Genomic DNA, 14,125 nt, shown 5'->3' on the forward strand with positions numbered 1-14,125 from the left:
CAAGAATAAATGTTTCCCTGGTCCCCGCTTTCTGAGATTTCTCCCAACTGCCTCCTGCATTTTTTTTTTTTAACAGTCTTTCCCTCTCATTGGAAACCTTTTCATCTCTCGTTTGTGCTGGGACTTGGGGCTTCGCCTGGGTCTCTGAGGTGTTGTTTCTGTTACCAATTAGAGTATAAAAGCATAGCCATTTATCAAAGATACACATAAAGCAATACATGGACTGCACTCACTGCAGAGAGGCGTGGGTCTGCAAACCTGCAAACCCAGGGGCAGCTGCCTCTAACGTGTGCTGTCTCTACCACGCGCGGTCAGGAGGCCCAAACGCGTTTCCGGACGTTCCCTGTAACCATACACGTAGTGAAGAATATTTCCATCTCACATCGGAAGTGCACGGAGGTTAGTGGCTCCCTTAAATTCCACGAGTAAGCGAGAAAGAGGCAACAACAGAATTAAACCTCTGATGCCTTGTTTGATCTGCTGCTTACCTCACCCAGTAGGCCAGGATCAGCTGAAAACGCAAACTCTGCTGGGTGCCTTAGTTTCACCATCTCCAGAAAGTTCTGCGAACAGGCTGTTCTCATGACATATTGTGGTTCACAGGATTACTAGATATACTTGAGATTTATTTATCCATTTCAATAACTCTGAGACAATGAAACAGATAATTTATCAAGAGGTGACTCCATTCGATGGAAACTGCTAGAAACCAAGAGGGCTGAGTTGCCACTCTGCTTCTCAGTGACTCGAGGCAAAGGTCGTCAAATATTTTTAAAAGGCATCCCATTGCAAAGGGAATAGGTTTATTCTAAATTGTTAGAAGGCGGGAGAGAACCAGTAGGTAGGTGCAGCAGGAAGTTCTTTGGGTATCAAACTATTGGTTCTCAGTGAACAACAGCAGAACCGTGAGCACTTACAATATTTCAGGTACATGGGGCCCCTCTCCTCCTACTAAGTGTCCACCTTGGTCTATAGACGAGGACCTTCCAGGACCTCCTTGTCATGCGGGGTCTCGGGTCCCGCTCCCCGCACAAGAACCCAGGATATGGTGCGACCAAAAAGGAACCCCATCAGAGCCATGGATAGGGGAGTCATACCACTATCGTCTCGCTGGCAGCTGGGTTGGAGACACAGGAAGCGGGAGTCACACGAGCTGCAGCTTGCCCTTTGCTTCTCTGCCAACCAACCAACTCCCTTGCTAACTGCAATCCACGCTTGCTAGCTCAGCCGCGGCAGTTATATTAGTGGCCAATGGCTAACTGGTTACAGCTGATGGCCAAATGGTCACAGCTGATGGCCATCTACTACCCCACATGAGGCCAAGAGCCTGGAAACTGCTCTCTGGGACTCTATCCCCACACTCCTGATGGGAGCATATTAAGGAAAAGTGTTCACTCCTCCCAAAGGAGGAAAAGCAGGAGGCTTGATTGACAGGAAGCTGACATCAGCTGGGCCATGTCCCCAGTCAGGGCGCACGCTCCTCTTCCCTGGCCCTGCCTGACGAGAGCCTGGAGAGAAGGGCGGACCTGGCTTGGCTTCCTGGCCCAGCCGGTCACCACACTCAGGGCCAGGCCAGGGCCGGGCTTCCTGGAGGCCATGACTCCACCTCCTGGTGCCAGGTCGCCATCCCACCCCTGATGGGATCTTCCAGGCAGGCAGTGACCCTGCTTGGCAGCCGGAGTCTCCCCCATACGGAGTTGATGGTCTGAACTTTGGGGAGGAGGCCCTGACCTCGGCCCTCGCAGCATTCTCCCGCCCAGTCCAGCTTTTTTAGGAGCCCTGGGCTTTAGAGCACAGGTCTGTAAACTTTTCCTGTAAAAGTCTAAAGAGCAAATATTTTTGGCTTTGTGCGCCAAAGAGTCTCTGTTGGCAATGACTCAACTCTGCCCTTGTCACACAAAAGCAGCCGTAGACAACAGGTAAATGAATATGACTGTGTTCTAATAAAACTTTATTTGTAAAAGCGGGCAGCAGCAGGGCTGGAATTAGCCTGTGGGCCAGATGGAGTTTGTCCATCTGCTTTAGCATCATTGGGCCTCCACTGATAAGCCAGTCGCTCTGATCCCCATTTGGGTCCGTGAGCTCTGACAGGAGGATGGGTAAAAAGATCAGTGTTCCTAATGTTCAATGCGAGCCTCGAGGATTACTCATTAAGCTCATAAATCCCCCCAAAGCACCATTGCTCTGGTTATCCCCATTTGACAGATGAGGAAATGGAGACTTACGCTCAGCACCTTGCTCTAAATTCACACTGGTGGTGACGTTTGGATTGGAGCCACATCGATGGGACTCCAGAGCCTGTGTTAATGCTGGGCTTGTGATGAGCCTGGATGGGGCTGTAGCTGTGGTGGGCGCCCCCTCCTACGCGTCATTCTGGTGAGGGCTGCCTGCTTCCTTCTAAGGCTCCCCCAGGCTCAATGACACGGGCTGTGCTTCAGGAGCAGCAACTGGGCCCTCATTTGCTAGCAGGCTGCTCTGTAAACACAGCTTTCTCTTCTCTTATTTGCATTCTCTCCCAGCTTCATTCTATGCTCTTGGGGGTTAAGGACTCCTTGGTGTGTCCCCATGCCCTGCTCCACAGGGGGCCTGGCTGCCACTAAGAGATCCCCAAACCTTGGCACCATCCGAGAGCCCTGATGTAGGTGGCTCTGTTCCCAGGCGGGGAGCCCCTACCTTCTGGGAATGGAGGTAGTGAGGGAGGCTTTGCTTTGTAAGAATAACATGCAAACCGGTTGTCTGACTCCAACACTCTCAGCAAGAGATCCAGGCACAACCTGCCCGCACTGACAGGGAGGAGACGGTGACAAAAGCCACCCTGACAACAGTCACTGTGACAGTCACAGCACAGCATTTAAGGGCAGGAGTGGGGACCTGGGCTCCAGTCTACTCTATTTTGCCAGTTGGGCTGTAAGCTCCCGGACCACAGAACGAGGGAGATCACTGCACGTTACGACGTGGACCCTGAGACTCTGTATATGTCAACAGTGCAGGCGTCCACCCGGAGCCCTGCCGCTCTTCGCTGCATTATCAATATAGGGTCAGCTCTAGAATTCCTCGAGAGGGCAGGGCTTCTGTCTGGCTCATTCACGGCTATTTCCAGAGGGCATCGTGCAGTGTCTGGCACACAGTAGGTGCTCAGGAAACTTGCATCGAATGAACTGGTGGTGACTGGGGTCCAGGAAGGGAGACTACGCAGGACTCAGCTCCTCCCCTTCTGCCCCCACCAGCTGGGTCCAGAGTTACATCTGCACAGCGGGCAGACCCCTGGCGATGCCCTCCCTGAGTGAGCCACCCCCCTCCTACCAGGACTAATACACTTAAAGTCCGTGTACGGCGCCAGCAAGGTGAGCACTGCTTGTTTACAAGCCTGCGTGGGTCCAGAATTTTCTGCGGGGAACATGGGCCACCCCAGTGGTAACTTCCAAGGGTCCAGACCATCTCCACGTGGCCACCTGCCAGGCCATCGCCGCTAGCCAAAGCAGGTCCCCTTGTAGGGGGCCATTTTGCCAGCGGAAACTATTGCCGGGCAGCTCGAGAGCAGGCCCAGGCCTCAGCACCCAGCCTGCCCCCAGTGGCTTCTGCCTCCAGGTCCCCAGCCTGGTGGTACCTGGCACTTTATCTGTAGATTGGGGCTGGCATCTCACGGAGGTCTACAGCCTCTGGAAACAGGTCCAGGGAGGCCAAAGCTACACTTACCCTGAACACTTGACATTGGTTTTATTTTGGTTTCCACTGAAACCTTTAGGCAGAAGAGGGAAATGGATTTTGTGTGGGGCCGGGATCGAGTCCTGACTTGGCCACGTCTTACCCACTGTCTCTGGGCAAGTATTCAGCCTCCAAGTCACAATTTCCTCATCTACAGAAAAGACAATATATGTAAAGCCCTTAAAATATAGCCAGGCAAAAAACAATCGGGCAAGACATGTGTCCTGCTGATATTATCACACATTAACTCTCCAATCCCGGTACCATTGGCAAGGGGGACACACCAACCAGGAAATCCTGATCCGTTCTCTTGGGCCAGGTGACAAGGCCAGGTCCCTGGCTCTTCTTCCTGCCCGTTGCTCTTGACCTCTGACCCCGCTGATTCTTGTAGCCTGGCACCAGCTAGAAGCTCAGGCAGGAAGAGTCCATCTACGAAGAGAAACTTCCACACACCTTTCCCTTTCCCAGGTCCTCGTTCCAGGATGGATTTCAGGACACATCCCCCTGGCTGCAGCCGCAGTGGACGTGAAAAATGCACCCCTCACCGTCCCCTAGGAAGGCGTGGAGCAGGACGTGCAGGCAGCAGACAGACTCAGCGGCCGAGGGCTGCCTGACCTGAGGCCACAGCCTCCAGAGCTGCCCTGTATCCAGAGACCTCACCAGGTGGGGCCTAAAGACCTGGGCGTTTGGCCCAACTTCTACCTCTGTCCAGTCCTTTCTCCTGCTTTCCCTATGCGGGGTTGGTCCCTAATAAACATTACGTACCTCGGTCCTCAATGTTTATTTCTGGAAAACCCAACCTACACCAGCCACCCTCATGCACGGGGGCCTCAGTGTTGCCCTCCCAGCCCCACCCCTTCTCTCTCTGCCCCCCCCCCGCCCCCACCAGCTCAGCTCGCATCTTACCTGAAGGCATCTCTCTTTTAGTTTCCCTTCTCCCCTCCAAAGCTCTTAATTTCCTGCTGCTGGCTGTCTGAGGAATTGTTTACCACCATAAACCACAATACAATTCCATAAATATGTTATTTATCCTTCCTATTATTATTCCCCATTATTTATTTCTGAAACTCTATTATTAAATCTGTAAAGTGTTCTGTGATACACTGGCAATGAAAGACACTATATAAAGGCAAGTTTATTATTATTACTCTGTGATTAAAACAAAGAAGAAAAATGAACCGTATTAAATCACACAGGATTCCCCTTTGCCTGCAGGGGCCTCTGCTCTTAGGTGATGGACGGTCCCCCTGGAGCCTGGGCCGGGTGAAGGATCTGTCCTCCCAGGTGGCCGCTCTCCCGGCTCCTCTCACAGCGGCTGGCTCTCAGGGACACTTGGGAGAACCACAGATTTGCAGGAGGCTCCTCCGCCGGGTGGAGTTTGTTCTGGGTAAAGCAAAAGCGATTCCGTTTGCAATCTTACTTTTCACCATCAGTCACTGCTGGTGACATGAAGAGGTAATAGAAGTGCCCAGGAATCTTGCATTTTATTTCCACTCGGCAGCATTTCTCTTGTAGGGGAAACATAAATTTGGCCGATTTTTGTGCAGATTTTGCAAAATTAGTCTCTCTCCTTGTAGCTCTGTGTATGTATGTGCTCAGTGCAGGGACCAAGGGATGGTTCCACCATGGGATACGAGGTGATCTCACAGGGGAAGCCTCATCCAGGGAGAGATGTGGGAAAGGAACGGGGTGGGGCCCAATGGAAAGACAGTAGGTCAGCACACAGGTGTAACAAGCGAGAGAACTGGGGTGGGCAGACTTTCCGCGTCACCTGGCCATGTCCATCCTTTAGTGCCACAGTTCTCTAAGTTGGTTCCCTGGACCAGCAGCATCAGCATTACCTGGGAACTCGTTAGAAATGCACATTCTCAGGCCCCACTCCAAGCCAGCTGAATCAGAGAACTTGGGGGTGGGGTCCAGGGATCCGTCTGAACAGATCCAGGTGGCTCCAAAGCTCTCAGAGTGGGAGAATCCCTGCTTACGGACATGAACTCAAAGTGCCACCTCGCAGGAGCATCCAGGAGCTTGTGAGAAACGTAACATCCTAAGCATCCCCAAGACTGACTGAATCAGAATCAGCATTTCCACAAGCTTCCCTCTTAATGGGTGATCCTTTCACCCATTAAAGTGAGAGGAGCACTGCCTTTAGTGCTTTTGCCAGTGTGTTCATGTCTGGTGGACCGAGGTGAGGAGAGAGCACCTGAGGGTGGAAGTGACGGCCTGGAGCTTTGGAGTGATGGAGAAACAAGGCAGACATGTAAAGATAAAGGATTTGGGCCAATTGCTATTGGGCATCTGGGGGTTAATTTGAAAGGCACAGACAGCTGTATGTGACTCGAACTTTCCCCATGTTAGAGTTAAAGGCAAAAATCATCTCAACAGCCTGAAGCTGGGATGTCTGACTTCTTAGGAAATGAACTGACATCTTGTCAACATTGTCAAATCTTTATGACATCCCCACCAAGAGAAAGCACAGTAGAGCCTACGATTTGATTATTTTGTGATGGCCTTCAGATAATTTTACACACTCTGGGATGTCACAAAATCAAGCGTTACTCGTCACCAGTTGGGGGGGATCTGTTGCTATGGAAACCATTGGAATGAGACTGGGATTTCGGATACCACCTCCGACTCTGACCCAGGGACCCACCATGTGACTTGAAGTAAGGTCCCCCCACTTTTCTGTAGCTGACTCCCACTTCTTACCATGGGAATTGTGTGTGAATGGTTGTGGAACTGGTGTGATGATGGTGGGAAGGAGGGTCCAGGCTTTTCTATTTCACCATCTTGCTGACATCACTTGGCTCCTCTTTTTAAATATCTGTTCTGTCCCAGCCACAGGGATTCTCATTTGATCTTCTCCTGCCCAGTGAGGTAGGCATCATCAGCCCTAGTTTATAGAGGTGAGAGGAAAGAGACAGAGAGACTGAGAAATTTGTATAAGGTCACATAGCTCCTAAGTGACGGAGCCAGGGTTCGAATCCAGCCTAAGAGATTTCAAAACCCATTGTCGTTCATAAAAAATAGATTGGATGACCATTATTCTCTCCTGCCTCAATTTGCCAAAGTATGAAATGGGGAGAAGGGTATCCACTTTAGTTTTCCTTCCCAGGTTTGTAGTAAAAAGGCGGATTCATAGTTCTTACAGACTTCTAGCCATAGGGAAAAAAGGGCCCCTCTCAGCCTCCCCTCTGCCCGGTGTGATGTTTGGCTGACGCTAACTGGTATGACAGCTACTGGTGGCCTTTCTGATTGGGCATCCCCGGGCCTCTCCAGTTGTCAACCCCTTGGAATATCATCCCTGCCTCTACCCAAAGACTCAAGAGCTGATTGCGCGGATGTGAGGACGTGACTCAAAGTTCACTTGGCAACTTCCTGCCCTCACGTGAGAACTATCAGCAGCAGTGACACGAGACGAGGAAGGAGCTGTGATGAATGGAGCCTCTAAGCTACCTCAGGGATGACACTGCCTGATTAAGCTAAGTACTCCTGGTGGCACCAAAGCTGGCAATTGGTCATTTATTTATCTGAGAAGGAGAACTGATTTTTGCACCTAGACACATCTTCATAAACGCTAAATGCCTGCCAGCTCAGACTGGCTCAGACTGGCCTGGACACAGCTGCACAAGGACACGACCTTTTGCTACCTGACACTGATTGCTCCCCTCTGCAGGACCACATGCAGTTCCCCGTCACTTCATGATGTGGTCACCCTCCCATTTCTACAGAAACGCGCCCCACTCACAGAGTGAGTGCCCCAGAAGCCTCAGGGTTGGGCTCAGAGAGGTCATTGCCCAGGTCATTCAGAGGACTGGGCCCCCCCAATTCAGGACCTTGGACCCCTGGAGGAGTTTCCTGGGACAAGGCCAGGTGGGCCCTTACTCTCACTAGGAGGTGGGGTAAAGTGGGGTCGGGAAAGGGCAGTTCTGAGCCCGCTGCTTCCAGAAGCCTCATCCCGATTGGGCATTTTTGGAAAGAGCTACAATTTCCCCATCAGGGGCAGCCATTTTCTCGCCCTGACCCTGAATGATGGAAACAGCAGCCAGCATCAGTGAGGACCGACCTTGCCAGACACTGCAAAACCCTGTAGCTGCATCCCACCACCTTACCCTGCAGGTGCCACTTCCCTCGATTTTGTCTCTGCTTCTCCGCCTCTCTGCTGGAGTCACAGGATCTAACCGCCGGAAGGGTTTTTACAGGTCATGTGGCCTCACTTCCCACACAGGGAAGTGGCCAAGCTGGTGCTCACGCGTGGCTCATGCCACACCTAAGTTAAAACTCCGGCTGAGTGGCGTGCCTGTTGAGGAATTGCCTCCAAGCACAACCTCCTGCCCTGTGGGGAGGCCCAGCTGAGTTACCACCAGGGAACAGATGAGCAGATGCCTGCATGCGTTCATTCACTCATTCATCCGTTTGTTTACTCACTTGTTCAACAACTGTGTCCTACGATGTGCCCTGTGTCATGAAAGCGAGGCCCAACGAAGGTCAGGATTACCTGGGAAAAGACCTGAAGGTCCCCAAAGTATTTGATGAATGAATGAACGAACCAATGACCGAATAAAAGAAGCAGCTGCAAGCACAGGGACCAATAAAGTCTGGGAGGAGACTGGCCTGAACACTAGATCCCCTGATGTTTGTGTCCTAAGTGACCAGCACAGGTGTCATTCTCTTCGCATTCCCACCCCTTTTGATGCTGGACTTTAATTTCTAGGCATCTGGTGCTCTTACCACCGGAGGGCCAAGTCCCGTCCCATCAACTGTCCCCCAGGGAGCCTGGTGTGATCCGTCATCCACCTCGCACAGCAGCTCTTCAGCGCAACTCCAGGTTCGGTGAGGGGGTCATTTATTTCCTGCCTGCAAACGTTCAGGTTAGAGGAGTTTATTGGTGAGTTATGAAGCTGGGGGGCCCTCCGTTTCTCTCGGGTCATATTTCAAGCTGGGCAGCTCCAGAGCAGGTTGCCACACAGCTGCTAGGACATAGGACATTCCCCAGCTCTAACTGGCCACTTCTGCCAGGTGGTACAGGGAGCTGGGGACGAAACCCCAGGAAATGGGATCCTCTCCTGAGTCCGATCCAAGGAGCCAATCGTCCCTAAGTGCCTGGGAATCAGCAGAGCTGTCGGCCTCAGAATTAATGTTTCTGGCCTTTGACGAATCTTTTCCTCTGGGAATCTGGGCCTTGCTGATAACCAGGCTCTGGGTGGAAACTGACTTTCCTACCTGGGCTTCTTTGGGGAAGAAGCTTCTGGAAGCTTCTTTGGGGAAGAAGCTTCTGGAAGCTTCTTTGGGGAAGAAGCAAGTCTGTGCCCCGGGGATTGTATCCCTTTTGCCTCTGAGTTTGCAGTCTGTGACGCTCCTCAGTGTCACTGCTGCCTCCTTTGTCTCCACTGCTTCTTCTCCACTCTCTTCAGACCCCAATCTGCAAAACTAGCCAAGCTGTTTCCAACCCCTGCAAGAGGCAGATACATAATGACAGAGTGACTTGGTGCAACAGTAACAAATTGTCCGTATTATAGCACTTTACATCTTGATATCCATTCTCCTCTATGGGCTTATCTGTAAACCGACTGAATTCACACTGGGATGCTAAGAAAATAGCTGTCATATAATAGATGGGGTCTCCCGGAAAATGAACATTTACAAATGGCTGTAGCATTTACTTAAAATGTCATGCCAATTGCTTGCTGTTGTCTTTATGCAACGAGATTGATTTTACTGCTCCTTTGGGTCCTCAGCCTTGATGGGTAGTTTTTAATGCAGCAGGGAGTGCTTTTTGTGTTTAATCTATAAATATAGCCTGCAAAGGCAAAGGCTCCTTAAGGCACCGTCTCCGAAGCCGGCCAAGCCTCTTTTTCTGGATCCCCCTCTTTTCTCCTCCTCTTCCTCCTTCTGAGAGAAGTTGGACCTGGGCAGGGTCTGAGCCCATCTTATTCATGTATTCAAATGTATGCAGATGTATGCATTTTGTTTAACAAGTTAATTCATTTGCCAGGCCAGGCAGTTAGGGGTTTTCACAGTGTAATACCACATTTAATTCTCCCTTCCACACCGGATTATGCCCTGGGGTTTTATTTGGAGAGAGTTTATGGAGTTGGAGCCCAGTCTGGGGTGGAGGAGGGGCAGCTTGCCTCTTGCAGAAAATGACTTGAGGTCTCCTTCAGATGAGCCCAAGGGCTCTGCCCAGCCTCCCCGGTGTCCTAGCCATGGGTAGTCAGCCACTGGTGGACAGTGCTTAGGAAGTGCTCCTCTCTCCTCACTCCCCTCGCCAACATGGCCACTTTTCCACCCTTATCTCCTGAAAAGCTACATATTAGGTTGGTGCAAAAGTAATCATGCTTTAAAAGGTTAAAAATAATTGCAAAAAGTGCAATTACTTTTGCACCAACCTAATACAACCATCCCTTGGTTGGCAGCACCAAATGAGGGAACACAATTCCCCTCCCTCCCCCAGATCACTTGTCCTACTTGCCCTGCTGAGTTTTGCATCCCCCTCCTTGAGGAAGTGGAAAGGTAGAACCTGGGAGGGTGAGGGGGACCAGAGGAGCTGCCAAGTTCAGACGGAGTAGCCCACTTTGATTGTCCCTCCCTCTCCCTTCCTGGGAGAGATGTCCCACAGCATATAGTAGTCTTGAGATGGCCCTTTTCATCTCTAGAACCTGGCCTCACCTGTGGGGGAGTGATGTCTTCAAGTTGTTGCGAGTTTGCAGATCTGGGTGAGATCCGTATTGCCTTCTGATGCTGGCTTCTCCTCCAGCCAATGAGTTGGAAGCATCTGGCTGCTTGTCATCATTAATGATAATAAGTCTTCACCTGGTGTCCCGTTTGCAGGAGAGGGCGCTCATATCATGCTGCTGGATCATGAGAAGGAGACAGGGGCGTTGGCATTATCTCAATTCATTTGTTCAACAAGTGTGTATTGAGCACTTACTTTAGGCCAATGGCTTTGCTAGGGGCTGGGAACAGATCAAGAAGCACAACAGATGTGGTCTCTGCTTCTGAGGAGATGGAGACATGTGTATTGCAGCTCTGACAGGTCTGGTACCAGCCACACATGAGCCCGCAGGTGGGCTGCTTTACCAGTCTTGGGAGCAGCAGGTGGGGCGGGATTCAGGGCAGACTTCCTGGAGAAAGCATTATGGAAGCTGAGGCCTGAGGGATGAATGGGAGCTGGCTACCCTGGGACTGAGGGAGGTGGAGGTGCAAAGGGAGAATGTTTTCCCCCAGAGGGGACAGTACTTTCCAAGCAACTGAAACTCAGAGAGAATGAGACTTCCCCAAGTCACATAATTAGGAAACAAGTATGAGACCAGTTTCTTTAACCAGCCTGCCTTTGGGGTCCTCTAGGGGGAAATTTTACAGGTGGGGAAACTGAGGCCATGGTCAATCCAATTCTCCTGAGTCTGGGGTCCCCCTTCCTGTCAGTCAGGTGAAAATCAATGAGCCAGCCCCATCCATGGCAAATGATCACCTCTCTGACAAATTATACAGCTGTGGGTTTTCAATGCTGGTCTGAAAACATGATTAGACAGCATCTAAATAATGATTTAGATTAATCATCTGTAAATGACACTCAGCAGAGACAAGAAAAATAATAAAGAAAGCCAATGTGGTCAGAGTGTTATTAATTACGTACTTAGATCCAGGACCCAGCACCTTCATGTTCAGTAAATGCCTGAAGGAAGGAGAGGCGCCCTTTCTCCGTGGAGTTGCCAGTCTCTCCCCTCCTGTACCAAGTGCTGAAGCCCCCAGCACCCATCGGCGCCTACATGCAGTGTGGGATCAACAAATCGACTCATAGAAGCCTAGAGCCACGAGGAACCTAAGAGTTCACCTTGTCCAACCTGCTCCGATGCAGAGGGGGAAACTGAGACCTGGACCCAGGAAAGAAGGTTGTCTTCATCCGTTGGGGCTGCTAGAGCAAAATATCATAGACTGGGGGCTTAAACAATAAGCATTTATTTTTCACGGTTCTGGAGGCTGGAAGCCGAAGGTTAAGGTGCCAGCAGACTCAGTTTGGTGTCTGGTGAGAGCCCACTTCCTGGTTAGTAGATGGCGCCTTCTAACTCTGCCCTCACTTGGGGGAAGGGGCGAGAGAAGACTCTGGGTCTCTTATCAGGACACTAACCCCATTCATGGGGCCCCGCCCTCATGACCTAATAACCTCCCAATGGCCTAACCTCCAAATACCATCAACATTGGGGATTAGGGTTTCAACATATGAATTTGGGGGAAACACAGATATTCAGTCCATGGCAGATATGTCTAAAATCATAAGAACTGGTGCTGGAAAAAGAACTAGAAGGAAGAGCTTTTAGATTCTTTTGCACTAGTCAAGCCTTCAAAATGCAAGTGTTCTCTTCTAAGAAAAGCTGCTACAGGCACTTCCTTGAAAGGCCCACTCCCACACTGGGTGCCGGGGACCCGTTGCCCTAGCAACCACTGACAGGCAAGACTGCTCTCCAGCCAAAGGGAGTTAAGGGTAAGCCAGACAGAAGGGAGGCCAGGAAGAGTCTCCACATTGGATGCTAATTGGATGGGTGATCTACTATTGGGTAACAAGTCAATCTCAAAACCTAGTGGATAAAAACTATACTCACTTTATTACCTCTCATGGTTTCTGTGGGTCAGGAATTTGAACAGATCACAGCATCTATGGTGTTTGATGTCCGGAGCCTCAGCTGGGGAGACTAGAAGGCTGGGAGCAACGTAACAGTTTGAGGCTGGAATCCTCTGAAGGCATCTTCACTCACAGGTTCGGTGGTTGGTGCCGGCGGTTGGTTGGGACCTCAGCTGGGCCGTCAGCCAGCACACCTACGTGTGGTCTCTCTGCACAGCCTAGTTTGGGCTTTTGAACAGTATGGCAGCTGTTCCACGTTCAAGTGTCTGTAGGAGAGCAAGGGGAACTGCGTGGCATTTTTATAGTATAGGCTCAGAAGACACTTAGTGTCACTTCCAGGTAGCCAGCGGTCAAGGCAGCCATAGAGGTCCTCCTAGGTGCTGGGGGGGGGGGGGGGGGAGGAAGGGAGGTGGAGTGTCAAGGTCAGACTGTAAGAAGAGCCCATGAAATGAGAGCCGTTATTGGGGCCATCTTCGCAAAATGCAATGTGTGCACAAACAGTGCCTAAGCAACCCAATCAAATTCATTTAGTTAAAAAGTTTTATTGGGCACTTGTTGCATGCCAGGCACTGTGGTAGGGGCTCTCCTCCTCTTCTTTTGGGGAATCTGAAGAAAAGCAAATGGCAGCCACAGAGAGCAGCAGCTGGGGGCGTCCCTGGCCACTGGTCTTTCCGTCAGAAACAGCTGTGTCATGCAGGGGGGCATGCGGGGTCTCTGCTCCCGCTCCCCACATAAGAACGCAGGATATGGTGAGGCCAAAAAGGAACACCCACGGAGCCATAGACAGGGGAGTCATACTGCTACACCCCGTGCCTCTCTGCAATCCGCACTTGCTAGCCCCCGATTTGCTGCTAGCGTAGCCACGACAGTTATATTAGTGGCCAATGGCTCACTGGTTACAGCTGACGGCCAACTAGCCACAGCTGATGGCCATCCAATCACAGTTGATGGCCATTTACTACTCGAGCCAGCACCTTTCCACGTGAGGCCGAGAGCCTGGAAACTGCACTCCTGGCTCTGTCCCCACAAGCTGCTTCTCTATACAGACACAACTATCTTTCTTCCCCCCACCCCAACAAAGGCAGGGTGAAGGCTACATGGCATTGCCATGACAACCCAGGGTCTGGCGGAGCCTGTGCTCCTGCCGTAAGGTGAGAGCAGCCCGAAGCGCATGAGTCTACCAGAGGAAGAGAAATTCTGTCTCTGCAGCCTCCCACAGAGCAGGGTCACAGGTCCCCCGATCGCCCCTCCTGCTGGTCACAACCCAAATATCCTGACTCACCCTCTCCTTGCCCATCCCCACCAGAGCCAGGGATCTTTGCTGCTCCCTCCTCACTCACAGAAGCTGTACCAAGGCCCTTCCTGTCCCCAGCATCCCCCCGTCCCCAACCCCTTCTGCAATGGGCTGAAACTTCATGCGGCGCCTGGATTTGCTTCTCCCTCCTCCCCAAAGATTTCTGATCTGAAATTGCCATCTTTATTTTCAACGCACACCTATTCACTCTTGAAGGCCTCTCAGAGGCCCCTGATACTTGAATACAGCCAGCCACGGGCAGCTCACTCTCACCCATGTCACTTGCAGACAGCTGTACACCTCAGGGAGTTCTGCAACCTTGTGAACAACGCTAAGCTCCTCATTAGATCCTGTGGTGACAGAAGCGCCTCCTTCCCTGGACCCACCAAAGTAAGTGTGGCTTAAGGGGTCTCCCCGGGCAGGGCCAGCATTCAGGTTTATATATCAACAGGGAGTCTTTGGAAAAGCTAATTGTGGTGATGGGTGATGGTGGAGACTTCCCAGAGAGA

At 51.4% G+C, this 14,125-nt stretch overlaps 1 long non-coding RNA gene across 1 annotated transcript; it reads right to left on the reverse strand.

Annotated features, from left to right (window-relative positions):
* Positions 1–4,894: 4,894 nt before the first annotated feature.
* Positions 4,895–10,539, reverse strand: LOC141568994 (uncharacterized). Its single transcript, XR_012492347.2, has 4 exons — positions 10,372–10,539; positions 8,434–8,559; positions 6,412–6,595; positions 4,895–5,088 (listed from the first exon to the last, which is right to left on the reverse strand). It is a non-coding gene; the product is annotated as an uncharacterized LOC141568994 (long non-coding RNA).
* Positions 10,540–14,125: the final 3,586 nt, after the last annotated feature.

Source organism: Rhinolophus sinicus, chromosome 12 (assembly GCF_057876585.1).
Source record: "Rhinolophus sinicus isolate RSI-liver-muscle chromosome 12, RSI-T2T, whole genome shotgun sequence".
Taxonomy (NCBI): Eukaryota; Metazoa; Chordata; class Mammalia; order Chiroptera; family Rhinolophidae; genus Rhinolophus; species Rhinolophus sinicus.